At 46.8% G+C, this 17,816-nt stretch overlaps 1 protein-coding gene across 1 annotated transcript in view; it reads right to left on the bottom strand.

Moving 5' to 3' along the window:
• Positions 1-17,601, bottom strand: part of Sspn (sarcospan) — a 70,007-nt gene extending 52,406 nt beyond the window's left edge. Inside the window, exon 1 of the mRNA XM_040743605.1 lies at positions 17,475-17,601. The gene's annotated coding sequence lies outside the window, so the exon portion shown is untranslated. The remainder of the gene's footprint in view (positions 1-17,474) is intronic.
• Between the last annotated feature and the right edge of the window lie 215 nt (positions 17,602-17,816).

The following is a 17,816-nucleotide window of genomic DNA, read 5'->3' as shown; positions in this document are numbered from 1 at the left end:
GTGGGGGCAGAGGCTGTGTCACGTGCCTTCCTCTGTCACTTTCCGTGCTGAGGCAGTCTCTCGCTCGAAGCACAGCTCTCCAATTCTGCTAGTCCAGACAGTCGAGTGCTCTGGGTGCCCCCCTGAGCTGGGCTTACAGGTGGAATGCCATGTGTTGCCAGAGTTCCGTCAGCCATAGTCACCCTTCACACGTGTGGGTGCTGGGATCCCAACTCGGATCCTTCATGCTTTCAGGCACTGTACTCACTGAGCTGGCTCCCCAACCCTGGGAACATAGACTTCGTGCTGACCACATGGCATCAGGAGCTCAGAAGGAGCCACAAGCAGACAAACAGGTCTCAGCTCCAGCTCAGACACGGGCAGCCGGCTGGTCTTACTTCGTTTGTCTTGATTCTCTGACTGTGGTGTCACTCTAAGAAGCCATCTTATAAAAAGTTTAAGACTGTCACGTTCATCTCCTCCCCATGCATTTTTGAGTTGCAAAAATCAGATGTCCCAGGAAACCCCTAGTGACTGTGGCTCATCTATCCTATGACAAAACCACAGACTTACATAACAACAATTCACATTGAGACGGCTAAGTGGAGCTGTATGTGTGGAGGCTCTCAGCTAGAGTGAGAGGCCACAAAACAAAAAGGATTTTTTTTAAGTGAAGAGAGGGGAGGGAGGGAGGGAAGGAGAGAGAGAGAGAGAGACAGAGAGAGAGAGACAGAGAGAGACAGAGAGAGAGAGAGAGAGAGGGAGAGAGACAGAGAGGGAGAGAGACAGAGAGAGAGAGAGAGAGAGAGAGACAGAGAGAGACAGAGAGAGACAGAGAGAGACAGAGAGAGAGAGAGAGAATGCTCAAAGGACTTCCAGATCTGAACTGGTTTCATCCGAGAAATTAAAAAAAATAAGCTTTACAATTACAACATCATGCACTTACTAAAATTATTAGTTTTATTTTGCAATCTTTAATTTCAAAAATAATCCCTGTGCATTATGCATACCCCCAAATTCCCATTATGGACTAGCAATTCGAGCAAACTGCCTCTTTAAAATGTACTTATTGAGCTATTATTTTGGCACCAGCTCAGCTTTTCTATCTCTGAGAGTGTAGATATACTATTTGTAAATGTGGCAATGGTGGTGTTGCAGCACAGGCCTTTCCTCCCAGAGCTCAGGAGGCAGAGGTGGGCAGATCTCTGTGAATTTGAAGCCAGTCTGGTTTACAGAGTGAGTTCCAGGCCATCCAGGGTCACATGGTGCACTCCAGCTCCCCAAATTTAAAAAAAAATCTTTTCAAAACATAAAGAACTTTTTAAGCAAATGAAAAAATAAAATGAAAATTTCCATGAACCATGCACATAAATGTGTAAGGACCAACTGGATAGCGAGAATGAAATGAGCTCTCACAGACTGGGGGGAACTTGTAAAAAAAAATCCTAAAATGATAAAGGACCTAGACCAAAAATATACAAAGAATTCTCAAATTCAGCAATTTAGGAAAAAAATGATCCAATGAAAATAAGCAAATGGTTTGGACAGAACCTTTGTGAAAGAAAACAGATGGCCGTCCGAGAGCTGGAGAATGCTTCCTGTCCCGTTGTACAGAAGCGTCAATTGAAACCACAGTGGGAAGCCGCTCTGTGCGTCAGAGCAGCTAACTCCACAGAGGCAGGGCGGGGACTGGAGGGAGAGAAGGCTTAGTGGTCAGAGCAAACTGCTGCACAAGCATGGAGGCCTGAGTTCAAATCCCCAGCACCCACATAAAAGACCGGGAGTGACTAACTGCACCTACAAACTCAAGGGAGATGACCTGCCGAAAGGCAGTACAGGGGACAGTGACAGAACATGCACACTCGAACATACACACTCAGACACGCACACTCGATAAACAAGCACATGCACACACATGGTACACACACACACACACACACACACACACACACACAGATTACTTGTTTGTTGGTTGGTTTGTTGGTTTTTCGAGACAGGGTTTCTCTGTCCTGGAACTCCTACTATAGATCAGGCTGGCCTCAAAGTCAGAGATCTGCCCGCCTCTGCCTTCTGAGTGCTGGGATTAAAGGTGTGTGCCACCACTGCCCAGCCCCACCCCACCCCCAGAAAAAAAAATAGAGAAAAAAAGGAGACGTAGACTGTTGGGCACTACACGGAAGATGATAAAAACCACTTGGGAAAGGAGTGGCGGTTTCTAAAAAAAATGAACGCACCCTCGCCATAGGAAGCCATTCGGGAGTAGCGGAAGCTGGCGCAGCATGGAGAGAGATGGACACTGAGCATCCACAGGGGCGCCAGGCCACGCCGGAGCCACGGTGGGAGCATGCGCAGCCTTAAGCCGTAAAAGAACTGTCAGTCAGGCCGCTGAGAGAGGACGCAGAACGGGATTCTAGAAACTTCGAAGTACAGAGGGGCAGAGAGGGAGTTGCAAGGACAGGATGGGAAGGGAAGGAGGCGTTACTAGCCTGAAGGGTGTACATATCAAAACTTAACAAACTGCAGGGACAAAGACCCATGCGAAAAGCCAGGCATGGCGGTGGGAGCTTGCAATTCAGCATTTGGGTGGCAGAGACGGGATCCCTGAGGCCATCCATCCAAGGAACCTAAGGACAGACATCTAAGGTTGGCCTTTGGTCCTACACTCAAGTACGCATATGCAGGCGTGTACACACACACACATACACACACACCTCTGGTCAAATGGCACCCTTTCTATATATGTCATTTACTGTAAATAAATAAATAAAGCCATCCATGAAAAAAAAATCACAGGAAAATGTGATCAGTATTTGCAGCTTAGGTAGAGCTGGAAAAACAATCCATATGTAACGAAGCTGGCATTTAGCGATCACTGTGTGTGCAATAAGGTAGCAATGGTGCCGCATTCAGCCTCAGCCAATGCCTGGCATTTTCCACAGCTACCACAACGAGTCTTGCTGGTCTATTTTTATTTCGTGTTTGCTAGGTTATAACCAAGACATATTTATTTTCGTGGGGACCATTTCCCCCCACAACACTTTCAGCCACAGGCTCCCCGTCTCTTCAGGACAGGATGCTCCAATAGAAACCTGTAAGCTTAACCCACAAACGCCAAGAGCTCAGCTAATGTCGCTTCTGTGTCTGAGATGTCCCGTGTCTACCTGCTCTATGGGATTATTTATACAAGTCATCATTTTTTTCATCCATCCTGGAGGACATCATTTAGACTAATCGTCCGCAGACAGGAGCCACAGTCAGCATTGTAACAGAAGAAATAAAAGCCCTGGGATTTCATTTCCAAAGTCACTGGAATATAGGATTCTAAGACAGAGTACCTTATCCATCGATGTTGGAAGTAACTTCCCAAGAGGAGGACACGGGCTTCCAGTACAGCAAGTATATGTTTGTGTACACCTCCCGAGGCCCTATAGAAATGGCCTTAAAGAGAGAAAAACTTGGCACAAACTTAGGGGAAATAATAAGGCACTAGTGTACTATGGGGACTATCAGGACAAGAGCATCCTGGCAGGGAAGGGAGCTCTGGAGAGCCCCAAAGAGAAGGGCTGCCGCTGAGGTCAGAGCCAGGACTCTAAGGGGAGGACTAGGGAGACACCTGGCTCTTGCATCTGCAGTTTTGAGAGGAAAGTTCGGAAATGATTCTGCAAACTGTGGCATCGTTAAAGAGTGGGAGAATGGGGGGATAACACAAATTCTCTTTGGTATTAATAATAAAAACTTGGAGCTATCGGGGTGAAAACTGAAGGATCAGAGAAGCAGAGCCGCCAGCCACTAGAGAGAGTTCTTACCTCTACCAATGCTCAGACCAAAGGGACAATCCTGTCCTCAGACTGTATGCTCAGACTGACTGCCTGCCTTACATTCCTCTCTCCATGAGCCCTATGCCTTCCTGTCTCCACCCCCTTAGAGCTGGAACTAAAGGCCTGTGATCCCAAGTGCTGGGATTAAAGGTGTGAGCCATCAACTGTCTGACTCTGTTTCTCTCTTAGACTGGATCAATTTTGTGTAGCCCAGGGTAGCCTTGAACTAACAGAGATCCATCTGCCTCCTGTCTCCCAAGTGCTGGAATTAAAGGTATTGGCCACCACTGCCTAGCCTCTGTTGTGGGAACACCAGACCTTGAGCAGAGACCCACTTCCCCTTCTGCCTGGGAGTAGGCAGCTGTAAGACAATGTTTAGTAAAAACATGTTTACTAAACACGATACAATAAGTTCCTGGAAAAGGCCTTCCCACGGATACCGCCCTGACCTCAACCTTGTCCAAAGACTAACCTTCAAAACCCACACACATCCACCTCTGGTGTCAGAGCAGAACCAGCCAGGGGAGAGGAGAGAGCAGAAGCTTCTCTGGTGGGAGCTTTTCTTAGGAGGTTTTCTTGAACCTTTTTGGAGCCTGTTTAAAGTTTTCTTTATATCGTTGAACGAGTCTCTGTGTTGTCAATCCCCGACACCCTCCGCACACTCTCGGACACAGGCCGCGCAGCAGACGTGACAATTGGAGGTCCTACCGAGATCGTGAAAGCGAGGTAAGTGGGCGGGGTCACCCCTTTTGCCAGCCAGGGACAGATGGAGGAAAATAGGAAAAGAAACAATGGGAAATAGTCCCTGGAAGTTTAAATTACAGTATCACGTAAAAAAGTTGCTTGAAGAACAGGGGACTACAACCATGGCAGGCTTTTTAAAATGGATTGAACGAGGGAGCCCATGGTTCATTACTGGGGAAGGCTTAAATGTCCCAGATTGGGAGGATGTTTGCTATGATATTCAGAGAGCCGGGTGTTGGTGGCATACGCCTTTAATCCCAACACTCGGGAGGCAGAGATAGGAAGGAATGAGGCCATCCTGGTCTATAGAGCAAGTTCCAGGACAGCCTCTAAAAGGATAGAGAGAAACCCAGTCTCAAAAAAAAAAAAGAAAAGAAAAACAAAAAAAGAAAAAGAAAAAAAAAGAAATGAAAAAAAAGGGTAAAATAAGAAATAAAATTAAAAAATCTCCAGTCTTTCGCCTGATCCACTGAGGTCAGGAAAGTAAAGGGGAACTGAGAGATCTAAAAGGCTGGCCAGTAAGGCTATGCGGATGTGTTAAAAAGGGGTACCAAGCTAGGGGTACCGGATTCCGGATTAAATCTCCAGGCCTTTGCCTGACAAAGGTCAGGAAAGTAAGGGGACCCTGAGAGATCGCCCTCAGTTGAGGGGGTGGATTGGATTAAATCTCCAGGCCTTCGCCTGACACCAAGGTCAGGAAAGAAAGGGGAACCTGAGAGATCACCCTCAGTTGGAGGATGGATTAAAAGTGGGTGAATTGAAAATTGGTAACGGTTAATAAAGGAGGTACTAGTATTAAGTAAAAGAAAAAGAAAAAGACAAAGGTATATGGAATGGAAATTTTTGTTTACATTTAAGTTTTATTTTGTGAGTCATCTCTAAAAACTTTTGCCAAAAGCCTGGCCTCCCCACCTTGCATCTACAGAGTTACAAGGAGTAGGTACGGCTGTACCCCATGACTATAGCTCAAATGGAGGAATGATAAAGAACATACAGGACTTTTAACCCTTTTAGTTCAAGGATTGGCTGGAGTTGTTCTTTTACATAGATTTCAATTAAGGGAGCTTCATTGCAACAGACTAATCATGACCTAGGGAAAAAGGATGACTAAAAGATGCATGTATGTTCTGAATGTATGGTGTGGCCACACCGGTATGTATGAAATGTGATTGTGAATGCGTGAGTGTGAACTGCTTATATGATTAAAAGGATACTTAAATCCCTTCAAAAATAGTTAAGAAGCTACCTAGATTGCTTTATATATAGCCAAAAGGAACATCCAGCCAGTCTGTTAATGTTTTAACAGAAAAATTTAAGATGCTAGTGAGAGCTCTACAGGTTAGATTGGGAAAGACTGCTCACAGATTTCAAATAATTTTCAAAAGTTATTTGGACACAGTATAGTTTACAATCTTTGAGTGATTTTCAGAAGTTTTTGGGAAATATTTAATGGATATGTCCTTTTTAATGGGCATCTACAAATAATCTAAGTAATAATCCCAATTTACCTAGATAGTTAACCAAGGAGGGTAGACAAATCCTTCTACTGTTATGGTCCAGCTTCAACAGTTCAAAAAAATTTTTTTAGAAAATAAAAAAGGGGAAATAATGCCCCCAGTCCCTACATGACTCATCAAATAATACACTCCTCATTTAAAAATTTTATAATGTGAATGCCAGTGAGCTTCAGACAGATTCTGGCATGATGGAACTTGAGCAACCATTGCTCAGGTCAAATGGAGACATCCATGCACTAGACAGTGGAGAAGACCCTAATTTGGGGTCGAGGGCATGTTTGTGTTTTCTTGCAGGAAAAGAATAAAGCTTCGGCAACTGTCAGACCATTTAGTGAGATGCATGGAGCAGAGAAAAACTGGACCTGAGACCATGGAAGCCTACCTAAGCCAGTTTGAGTGAGATCTCCTAAATCAGTGTTCTTGACCCTTGATGTCATCGAATCTAGAGCCCAAGAAAGAAAGAAAACAGTCGGTTCGAGATTTCCAGTTTCTCAACAGACCTGCTGCATCAACCTTCCGGACCCATGAGTTTTCATCATAAAGCCAACAGAGAAAAAAGGACCCATTTAAAGCATTTGGACATTGGTATGACTGTGATTGAGTGGCAAAAGCCTCTTTTCAGTATTTGAACAGGACATGGTCACTTGAAATATCAGACTTGGCGGTTCCTGTTTCTGGAATCGCACCTAGGCCAGTGTATTTTTCTGGAGAAATGCAACTTGTCCTAATGCGACAACTATTGTTTATATTTTTCGTAATGCTACATGTGTAACATCAATGATTGTACCTAATGTATCTGTGCAAGTGCACTTTCTAAATGCTTTCCTGAGCAGATCTTGGAACGATTGTAAACTTTATCAAGTTGTAAATGTAAATCACATGCGGGTTACCCTTGTAACAGACGAAGGCTGGTAGAATGTTATGGCCCAGATCTGGTGATGGGTACGGTGATGGAGAGGCGCTATGTCAATGGGGGTCCTGGAAATGGTGGCAGTGGCAGTAGGCATTCTGGCTTTATGCCGAGCTCAAACGTGCCTTGTTCCAGAGGCAAGAGATCCGTAACCAAGTATTGTTTAGCTTAGCCCATGGCAATCCCGATAGCCATGAAGATTGGTTACAGATGATTTAAGGTTGGGGTGTCTCCGACAATGGGCAACCTGTGGGGAAGACCCCTCCCACCTAAGACAGGGGTTCAAGGTCCCCCAAAGACGGGAAAGGGAGGGTGACCCTACTTGACCTAAGCCAGGAGTGCCTCATTTGAAAATAAAAAGGGGTGAATTGTGGGAATACCAGACCTTGAGCAGAGACCCACTTCCCCTTCTGCCTGGGAGTAGGCAGCTGTAAGACAATGTTTAGTAAAAACATGTTTACTAAAAACGATACAATAAGTTCCTGGAAAAGGCCTTCCCACGGAAACCGCCCTGACCTCGACCTTGTCCAAAGACTAACCACACCTTCAAAACCCACACACATCCACCTCTGGTGTCAGAGCAGAACCAGCCAGGGGAGAGGAGAGAGCAGAAGCTTCTCTGGTAGGAGCTTTTCTTAGGAGGTTTTCTTGAACCTTTTTGGAGCCTGTTTAAAGTTTTCTTTATATCGTTGAACGAGTCTCTGTGTTGTCAATCCCCTCCACACACTCTCGGACACAGGCCTCGCAGCAGACGTGACACTCTGTGGCTAACTAATGTGGCTAGCTCTACCCTGATCTTCAGGCGAGCTGTATTTGTTAGATCATAAACAAAATATCACCACAGGGGGATGAATAAGAACAAACCACAAAGATGTGTGTGTGTGTGTATGCACACATACACTACAAACATACACACACATATATATATACATATGTACATATTTTTTTCTGCAAACCCCGGTCCCTGCCCCTCTCTTCCTATACTGGTATTACCTTAGGGTAGAGTCCAACAAGGACCATGAAAGTTCACAGCAAGAAACTTGAACTTTACTCTTAAGGTGATTAAAAACTTTGCAAGTACTTGAAGAGCAAGCAGGGCGTCCGGGTTCATATCGTGAAAAACGCCGTGAGTTGCAGCGTGAACATTGTCATAATGGAACCTGATGTTCTGCTTCTAACTCTAAAAACCATCAAAAATAAAGAAGCTGACACTTCATGTCCCAAGGTGAAGCTTCCCCCCGGGAAGCTGGAGGTCACCCCACCTCGTTGCTCACCCACCTTCTTGCTCTCCCAAAGTGTGAGCAAGCGCCTAGATATCGCATATCCCATGGCACAAACCCCAGGGGTCACAACAGCGGCTGCCAAAGGGAGCCAGCTAAAACTCGCGTAGAACCGGAACACGAATGGTACCCAGAGAGAGGCGACAGGGACGACATCAGCGTGGTTCATTGGATAGAGGAGGGCCAACTGAGGCAGGCAGTGGGGGAGGGGAGGCGGTGGTGGTGATGGTGCACACCTCCCAGCACTTGGGAGGCAAAGTCAGGCAGAGTAGCAGGCTTTCTTTTGGGCCACCAGCCAGCTCCCAAATCGTGACACGGAGACCTCTTATTATGAATGCTAGACCTCACTTAGGCTCATTTCTAGCTCTTTAACTTAAACTAACCTGCTCTCTTCATCTACCTTTTGCCCCGGGGCTTTTCTTTCCTTACGTTTGTCTCACTTTGACTGCTTCTAGTGTCTGGCTGTCTGGCTGCCTGCCTTCTGGCCCCAAGTGTGTCCCTCTCCTCCCTCTTCTCTCTTTCCTCTCCCGAGCCTAAATTTCTCCCCCTGTTTATTCTCTCTGTCTACCAGCCCTGGCTACCCTTTCTCTGCCCAGCTATTGACCGTTCAACTCTTTATTAGACCCATCAGGTGCTTTAGGCAGGCATGATGAAACAAATGCAACACATTGTTACACAATTAAACACTCCTCGTCCTTACATCAACAAATACAGCATAAACAAATGTAACACATCTTTATATAGTATTCTGCAGCACAAACAAACGTAGCACATCTTTGCCCAGTTAAAATAACACTCCACAACAAGGCAGATCTCTGCGCATTCCAGGCCAGTCTGATCTACAGAGAGAGTCCCAGAACAGCCAAGGGTACACAGAGAATCCTGTCTCAGAAAACAGAACGAAACGCAGAAGGGTTGGCTGTTTTTAACTGCACTGCCGTTGAGAGGGCCTAGAGAGCTAACCCACCGTTTCTCCATCGCTTAACGTGGCTTCTGCCCAAGTAACTTACCCCACATCTTAGTGTCTGCATCTGTAAAGTAGGGATTGACAACTCCTGCCCGTGGGGTTCCCATGTTTGGTGACACTCCATGCTTGGCGTTACCAGCTGGGCTGTACACCATGTTTAACAGATGACTCACACCTCCTCTCCTTATTGCTTCTGTTACTGAAAGGGCAGAGACGTTGCTCCCCGACTCTCCCTGTTTGGCTTGCAGTTAAGATTACGGCTGGAACAAGGACTCCCACGTGGAAAGAGGAATTTTCTCAATAAGTGCGTATTCAGTGAACCGATTGGGTCCTGCATCGAAGCAGATTTCCTCCAGATTATTTGGAGTCAGCAAATCATAAGCCACAGGGGAAAATTAGAGTAATGATGGGGTCTAATTAAGGAACGAGAGGTAAAGCCGGTGCCTGAGATGCCTCTGTAGATGTTTCATGGTGCCTCGCTGCTCTGAAAGCAATTCAATCTGCTAATCAACCCACTTGTTTCCATCTCAGTAAATACAAGGAGACTCGGAATAGCACCATGTTCCAAAGTTCCTGCTTTGAAGTCAGGGAAGGAAGCAGGCTCATTAATGGCTCAGGACAGTTCCTAATTAGGGCAATTGGAATTAATGCATGCATTTGAAGATGCGTTTCTTAGATCAGCTTTATACTAGACTGGCACTGAGAAAGTGAGAATAGCCTACCCTAGTTCATCCTCTCCTGTTTCAAAACATAAAGTGGAGAACGATAGAGGAGGACCCCAACGTTGAACATTGACCTCTGACCTCCACACATGTTCACACGTGCTCATACCCAACACACACACACACACACACACACACACACACACACACTGGGGCAAGCACTGTAGGTCCTATTGCATCTACAGAAGTTCATCTTGCCCCTCATTCCCATTTCTTCTTAGAGGTCTCAGCTTTTGCCCAAATGCTGAGGCATTCAAAAGTTGTTTCTCTACATAGACCCCCATCCCTTTATCCCTGGAGCCCCTCCAAAGGGTATCTGAGGACTTCTAGTCCAGTGTGTGAGAGCCAAAGCTACATTTTAAGTTTTAATTACTATGCCTAAGGAATCCATGAGACAAAAATGCCTCTGACCTACAAGCCCCTTGGTCAAGGAAAAATAGCTACTGGAATGCTGGAGGCCATTGTTCATAGAGGTGGCAAGCCACGTGTTTCCTCTACCCTAAACAAGTTTGTTTGACCAGTCTGCACTGGATGTGCTTGATCACATGTGGGCGGGACGTTCACAGGCAGGAAATAAATCAGGATGTGTGTTCGCCTCTGATTGGATGTAGGCTGGAGGTAGGATGCATGCTCGCCCCTGATTGGACCTGATGAGAAATACCTAAGCCACTGCAAAACTTGATTCAGCGCCATTTTCTGGAGACCCAGAAATGGACCGGGCCAGAGCCCAACCACCTGGCCACTGTTTAATTAGAGCTTGCTTCAAATTTGGCTTTAAATTGTGGTCGTGGGTGAGATTATCCTTAACTGGTGAGATTAACACACAAACAAATGTCCTCTCTCTTCTCAGCTGGCGGCCATGCACCACGCCACCCTACCCCGCCATCTTGGATATGCATGGAGCTTTCGCTAGTGCAGACAGTCCAGGGCCAGCCTCAGCAGACTGCAGCAGCAAGGACGTACAGCACCATCTCAAACCTTCCTTACTGAGCGCCCGCACCTCACGTACAAGTCTTCAGCCTTCCCTCTCAGGAGTCACCCTCACAGCTCAGCTGCCCTTAAGGATGATGGCTTGCCCTCTCTTTACTGTGAATGAAGGAAAATAAATAAGAACTCTATGAATTCTCCAACTTAGTCCTTGACAGGTTCATGGTGAAAATATTTAGGAAATTCTTTCCTACTGGGCAAAATTGAGTCATGTGTTTAAGGTCTTCAGAAACCCCATATTGAACTTAGAGGCTAAGCACTAAGATTTCTTAGCCCTCTGCATTCCTTCTGCAACATTCCACAATCCTCCTCAGGCAAAACGGTAAAGTCAGGAAAATGTTAAGTATTTGTGTCAAACTCCCCATGATGGCTGGCTGCCATTAGTCTAAAATTCAGGCGATTTCAACGGCCAACAAGAATTCACGTATCACCTGAGAGACTTCTGTCTGTGGAAGTTGGTTAGATAAAAGACAGAGGTGAAAACTTACTAGAAAGAATTGATCCTTTGAGAGCCGCAAAGCTGGAGGAATGCCTGCTGCATACTGGAATGCTTTTCAGGCATCTCAGACACTTCCTCTGGATTCCAGAGGGATGCTTGGTAGATATTTGCTCCTGGATGACCAGCTTTACCCTAAATATCTGTAAAAAGCCCACAATCTTTTTATCAGCTTACACTCGCTGTCCTTGGTGATGAGCTCAGCAAAGATGCTTTCACATGATTACACGGGGTCCTTGGACCACATTCCCTGTCCTCGTCCTCCCCTGCCTCACCATGTCCCTCCTCCAGTCCCTTTCCCAGAAAAATCTCATTTCTCCTTTCTTGTCACACACACACACACACACACACACACACACACACACACACACACGTACACACACAGGGAGAAAGTCTAGAACTGACACATGATAAAAAAGTGTGATATTTATGTTTCTGAGTCTGACTTGATTTACTTAGAATGGTAGACTCCAATCCCAACAATTTTCCCCAAATGCATATTTTCATTCCTCTCCATATCTAAATAATATGTCACTGTGTATATCTAGCATTATTTTCTTTCTCCCAATTCATCTGCTTACAAACACCTAAGCTGAGTCCATGACTGAGCTATTTTGACAGTGCCTCAATACCATGGGTATTTCTTTTTTAAAAAAACTTCTTTCTTTAAACATCAAACAATAAAACTACTATAGGATGTTCAAGGCTAGCATGCAGTACACAGGAAAACCTTGGTTCAAAGAGCAAACCCAGGACACAGATCCGCTGAGACCACCCAAGGCCGCTTAAGAAGTTAGTTCCTAGGCGATGGAAGGCCAGTGGGTCTTGTAGCCTAACCCATTGTTGTGCAGTGTCTTTCTTGTCGATCAAATGCAAAGAGTGAACTTGTGTTCCAAGTGTGAGCGCTCACAGCGCCCACCTGCAGGAAACACAGAGGCTCTGCTCTCTCGTGAAGGGATGAATACCCACAGGAGTGATTGACAGCTCCCAGCCTGCTCAAACCCACCAGGCCACCAGTTCCTTCCCTCTCGGAGTAACCCAAGGGTCAAGAGTGATGACTCCCTGCAGGAGCCTGACTATACACAGATTTAAATGTTTGTAAGCATGCCTCTTCATAAAGGGGTCACTTCCCCGTGAGGTGACTGTCCCCTGTGCACACTGGTATTTAGATGTGTTACATTTTTCTAAAAACATGTTTGGGATCCAGGACGCCAATAAACCATAATTTTCTTCTGAAAGGTTTTCCTTTTTTTCCCCATTTTTCAAAAGCCCTGTTATCAAAGTAAATTTTCTCTTCAAATGAATGACAAGATTTTTTGTATAGTGATTAGTAAACGGAATATATATATGTATATATATACACATACACATAGACATCTATAGACACATATATCATTTATTTATATGCACATATACACCTATATACGAAACTTAAAAGACCCAGAAACTAGTACTGGGACTCAAGCTTCAAGCTGAAGATCAGAGAAGCAGAGCAGCCGGCCACTACTCTGCCTCAGGCTGAAAGGGGTGATCCTGTCTCCACGAGCTCCCACCAAGCCTCTGCCTGCTGCCTCTCCTCAGTGTGGCTGGAAACTCATCTCCACACGAGACCCTTTGCTTTTTATACCTCCCTACTGCTGAGGCTAAAGGTGTGTGATCCCGAGTGCTGAGATCATCTTTGTGTGAGCTGCTTCTCTTTAGGACTGCATAGATTTTGTGTAGTTCAGTGTGGCCTTGAACTCACAGAGATCCATCTGCCTCTACATCCCAAGTGGTGGGATTGAAGGTGTGCGCCACCACCGCCTGACTTCTATAGCTAACGAGCATGGCTTCTTTGCTATTTTGATCTCCAGTGGCTTTAATTAATCATAAACAATATGTCACCATGTATACATACACATCATACACACATGCATACATATGTATCATATACATACACACATATGTACACATATATATCATATATACACACATACATCATACAGGCCCATATACATAAGCATTGTATACGTACATATACATACACACATATGTCATGCATGCATACACACATGTGCTCGCACACACACATCATACACATAAATACACATATGCATCATGTACATATATACATTTACACACATGCACATATATACATCATATAGATACACACACACAATCTCCTTGCCTTTTAATCTTTTTAGTGATACTGTATTTCTCTACAGTTGACAACTATCAATCTTATTCAAAACCATATTTGACACACACACACACACACACACACACGATAGGCCCTGTGTTAGCCATCATCCCATGTTTAGGGTTCACGCTCTTCCCAGAGAGAGTTTTACACAATGTCCTTAATTTAATGAGTCATGGGAGTCTCTGTGAAACACACGCTTCCTCTTGCTCTTCTCTCTGAATCACAGTCAGTGCAGTGGGACCCCCATACCCTCTGTGTTCCCTCTTCTGCAACCCAGAACTTAGTCATGCCTTGCTCCTGATATTGTTGGCGCTCAATAAATACAAATTGGATTTAGTTAAGTTCTCCAGCGCCCTCTCAGGGGCCACGAACCTGCCTGAGCACAACATCCAGGAGGAAAGCTGGAGGGCCCTCTGCACCGCAATGCTATTTCCTTCATGTGGGGAGCCGAGTGTGTAAGTCCCGCTGGGCCATCAGCAGACAGGCTGAGAACACTGAGGGGGGGGCATCCACTGCTCCATTCTGAAATTGCTGAAGTCCTCTCCTCCCATCTCCATGGGTGTCTCATAATAACTTGTTACTGTCGTCCGATTCACTTTCTGTGCCAACCCACTGTTTACCTTGCAAACATAATAGCCTTGTTTTGCTGCTCCTTCCTTCTACCCCCTGCTGGAGGGCAGCTCCTAAGACTAAGGGAACCTTACAAGGCCTCAGGAAGTCCCTGAAACTTACAGGGCTCCTTTACAAAAGTTACAAGGTGCCTCCCCAAGGCTGGAAATGGGAGGCAAGAGGGAGCTCCTGCAGGCTGTGTGGGAGCCAAGGGGGGGCTCCTGGGGGCTGTGTGGGAGCCAAAGGGAGCTCCTGGGGGCTGTGTGGGAGCCAAGGGGGAGCTCCTGAGGGCTGTGTAGGAAGCATCAGGGATTCCCACACATCCTCACCTCCCACACATCTTCACCCATGCTAGGGTGGCCTTTGTGTTAGAGCTGGGTCCTGGAATCCCTTGTGACCCTGATAAGTAGCCTCTCAACCACATTCCTGAAAGTAAGCCCAGTAAACTCACTGGTTCACCAGGCTCGACTGGGGTGGATTCAGTTCCTTGGTCTGTCACGGGTGCTGCATCTGCAGTGAGCAGACACTTGTTCACACATCGCCTTTGATTAACTCCATCCTTACTTGTCTCTCTTGGCTTTTTGGTTTTGAGACACGGTGCCACTTAGCTCTGGCAGACCTGGTACTCACTATGTAGCTCAAACCATCCTCAAAATCATGGTCATCCCCATGGTTCGGTCTCCCCAAGGCTCAGGTGCCAGCTAGCCTTACATATCTTAAAACATCCAAACAGCAGTGGTAATAAGTGGGGGTACTTTTTAAGGATTCCAGCTGACACAGTAGCATTTTCCTGGCTCTGGGGATGGGATGGGGAGGGGCAAGGGGGCAGGGCTACAGCTAAGTTCTGAGACCAATTCTGCTTCAGAAAAGAGGCCACCTCAGCCTTGCTCAACACCACAAAGGGCGGATAACGCAGAGCTAGAAGGGAAAAGGAGAGAATGGAGAGATGGGGGGGAGGATGGTGGGGAGGGAGGAACGGAGGGAGAGAGAGACAGAGACAGAGACAGAGACAGAGACAGAGACAGAGACAGAGACAGAGACAGAGACAGAGAGAGCACATGCTCTGTTATTGCTTGGATGTGTAAGTCCTGGTAGGTGAGATTGTTTGTATTTGCTGAATGAAGAGGTGATCTTTCATATCCTCCATGCCCGTGGGTCCCCTGGGTTAGAGGGGAAAGCTGTGAGACGTCTGCTCTTTCCCTCCTTTCAGACACATGTGGTAGAGGGCAGGATAAGGACGGCCTTCATCAGGGACTCTTGGCTTCCTTTTTTTTTTTTTTTTTCTAGACACCTGATGATCACTCAGCTTTTCAGAGCCCGGCTTTGAACCTGTGAGTCCCACAAGCAAGCGGGAAAAGGGATGAAACCAAAGACGAGTGGGAAAACGCCAGCAGCACTGCCGCCTTTGCCCCGATCGCAGCAAACCCTGAGCTGAGCTGTGCCTTGTCCTGTACTCAGTCCGTGCCTCAATCATTCTCTAGCCCCTGATGTGTGTTTGCTGGGTACCTCAATGGACAGACTAATAGAGCTACAGTCACAAACCTACACAGGCTTGTTTCGCTTTCTTCCCTTTTAGCAAACATAACCACTCCAGGGCTACAAAGTCTAAACTCTCTTCCAGGTTTCGAAAACCCACCAGTTCCCCGAGCTCAAAATCCCACCTATCCCTGGGCTTGCCTCAAGCACAGAGATTCCACCAATCCCCACCCTGGAAAACCCCACCACCACCACCACCACCACCACCAAGAAGCCCTATATAAAGCCCGCCTCCCCTGCCTCCCACTCAGTTCCCTCGAGCTTCTCCCCTGAGCAGAGGCAGCCACCTTCCTGTGTCTCTCCCAGTAAGCCCCTCAGGCGAGGTGTGCTGTGTGGTGTGACTTCGTGGCATTCCTTGGCTTCCGGTTCCCGGGATCCCTTTCCCGCTCAGAGCTGCGATAGTTTACAATAACCATCTTACTTCTCAACACTGGTAGATAGCCAAGGCCTTGACCTGCCAGGTTTTCCTGGATGCCTGGGGAGCGGTCCCTCTGATGCACTGGTTGAGTTCCAGATGACCCCGTGTTATAAGTTCCCTCCAGGGCTGGTGTTTTTAGACAGATAATCAGCTGCAAAGCTCCCAGGAGAAGGCCAGGCAGGACACATGGCTGGCTCTGGCTCCATGGTCTCCACACAGAGGCGCTCTTAGCAGTTTGTCAGCAAATGGCATTGGACGTTAAAAATGAAACTTCACACGTAATGAAATTTGAATTTCTTTTCTGGTGCGGCATGAAATGTTAGCTCCTAAAACTGTAAGAATCTCTCTTAGCTCACACACAAGACTTTCCAAAGTAGGCAGCAGTCCCAGGGCTGGAAGCTTGCAGGCCCCTGCTCCGGAGTACCGGGTACTAGAATCAGAGGCTGAGGGTCTTGGTATGTCACAGTCAGTCCTTTTGCTGGTGGTACCGATGATCACATCCAGCCAGGCTTCCTCGTCGCTTCTTTTCTGGGTTTGGACACTTGTGGGGAGCAGGTAGACAGCTTTGATAACGAAACCTCTTGATTTTTAAGGGACTATATGCAAAGGAATCACCCTTGATTATCATCATAGTTGGCCAATAACCAGTCTGTGTGTGTGTGTGCCTGTATGTGTGTGTGCCTGTGTGTGTGTGCTGTGTGTGTGCCTGTGTGTGCCTGTGTGTGTGCCTGTGTGTGCCTATGTGTGCCTGTGTGTGTGCCTTGTGTGCCTGTGTGTGCCTGTGTGTGCCTGTGTGTGTGCCTGTGTGTGCCTATGTGTGCCTGTGTGTGTGCCTTGTGTGCCTGTGTGTGTGCCTGTGTGTGTGCCTGTGTGTACATGTGTGTGCCTGTGTATGTGCCTGTGTGTGCCTGTGTGTGCCTATATGTGCCTGTGAGTGTGTGTGTGTGTCTGTGTGTGTGTCTCTGTGTCTGTGTGTGTGTGCCTGTGCACATGTGCTCGCTACATGCATGTGCCTATGCCTGTGCGTGCACATGCGGAAATTGAGGACAACCTCAGGTGTGCTCCTGAGATTTCTTCACCTTTCCCATGAGATGTGTCTCTCATTGGCCAGGAGCCTCCTGTCCCAGCTTCCCCTCTCATCGTCACAGAGGAGACAGATACTCATTGCCACATCCACCTTTTAAATACGGGTTCTGGGAATCCAACTCAGAACCCTCTGCCTGCTGGACAAGAACTTTATCATCATCATGCTATCTTCCCAGCTCTGTACGATATTCTTAAAACCCTGGAGGAGAGGTCGTCTGTTTACCTGAAGTTGGACCAGCATCCATAGGAGCTCTCCAGGATGTCTCCACAGATCCTGAATATTCCTCTGGCAAACACGTTTCATCGTCCTCTTCATTGTGCCCAACGACACCTGGCTGGCTGCCACCTTGAAACACAAAGGCAAATTATGAAGTCTACAACCCAGGTTGGTAGTAAGGCAGAGCAATTTCCTTTTGTGGATTGTGAAACTGCATGGGGTGGGGGGAACACCTTTCTTCTGATTGGAGGGTGGCTCAGGGCAGGAATACTGCCTCCGAGTTCCAGGTGTCCTGCCTCTGGGCTGTCATGGTCACACAAATGGATGCTTGTCAGCCTCTGCTGTTTG

This window comes from Mesocricetus auratus, unplaced genomic scaffold, assembly GCF_017639785.1.
Source record: "Mesocricetus auratus isolate SY011 unplaced genomic scaffold, BCM_Maur_2.0 Super-Scaffold_100001, whole genome shotgun sequence".
NCBI classification, from domain to species: Eukaryota; Metazoa; Chordata; class Mammalia; order Rodentia; family Cricetidae; genus Mesocricetus; species Mesocricetus auratus.
This window is presented reverse-complemented; position numbering and strand designations above follow the sequence as displayed.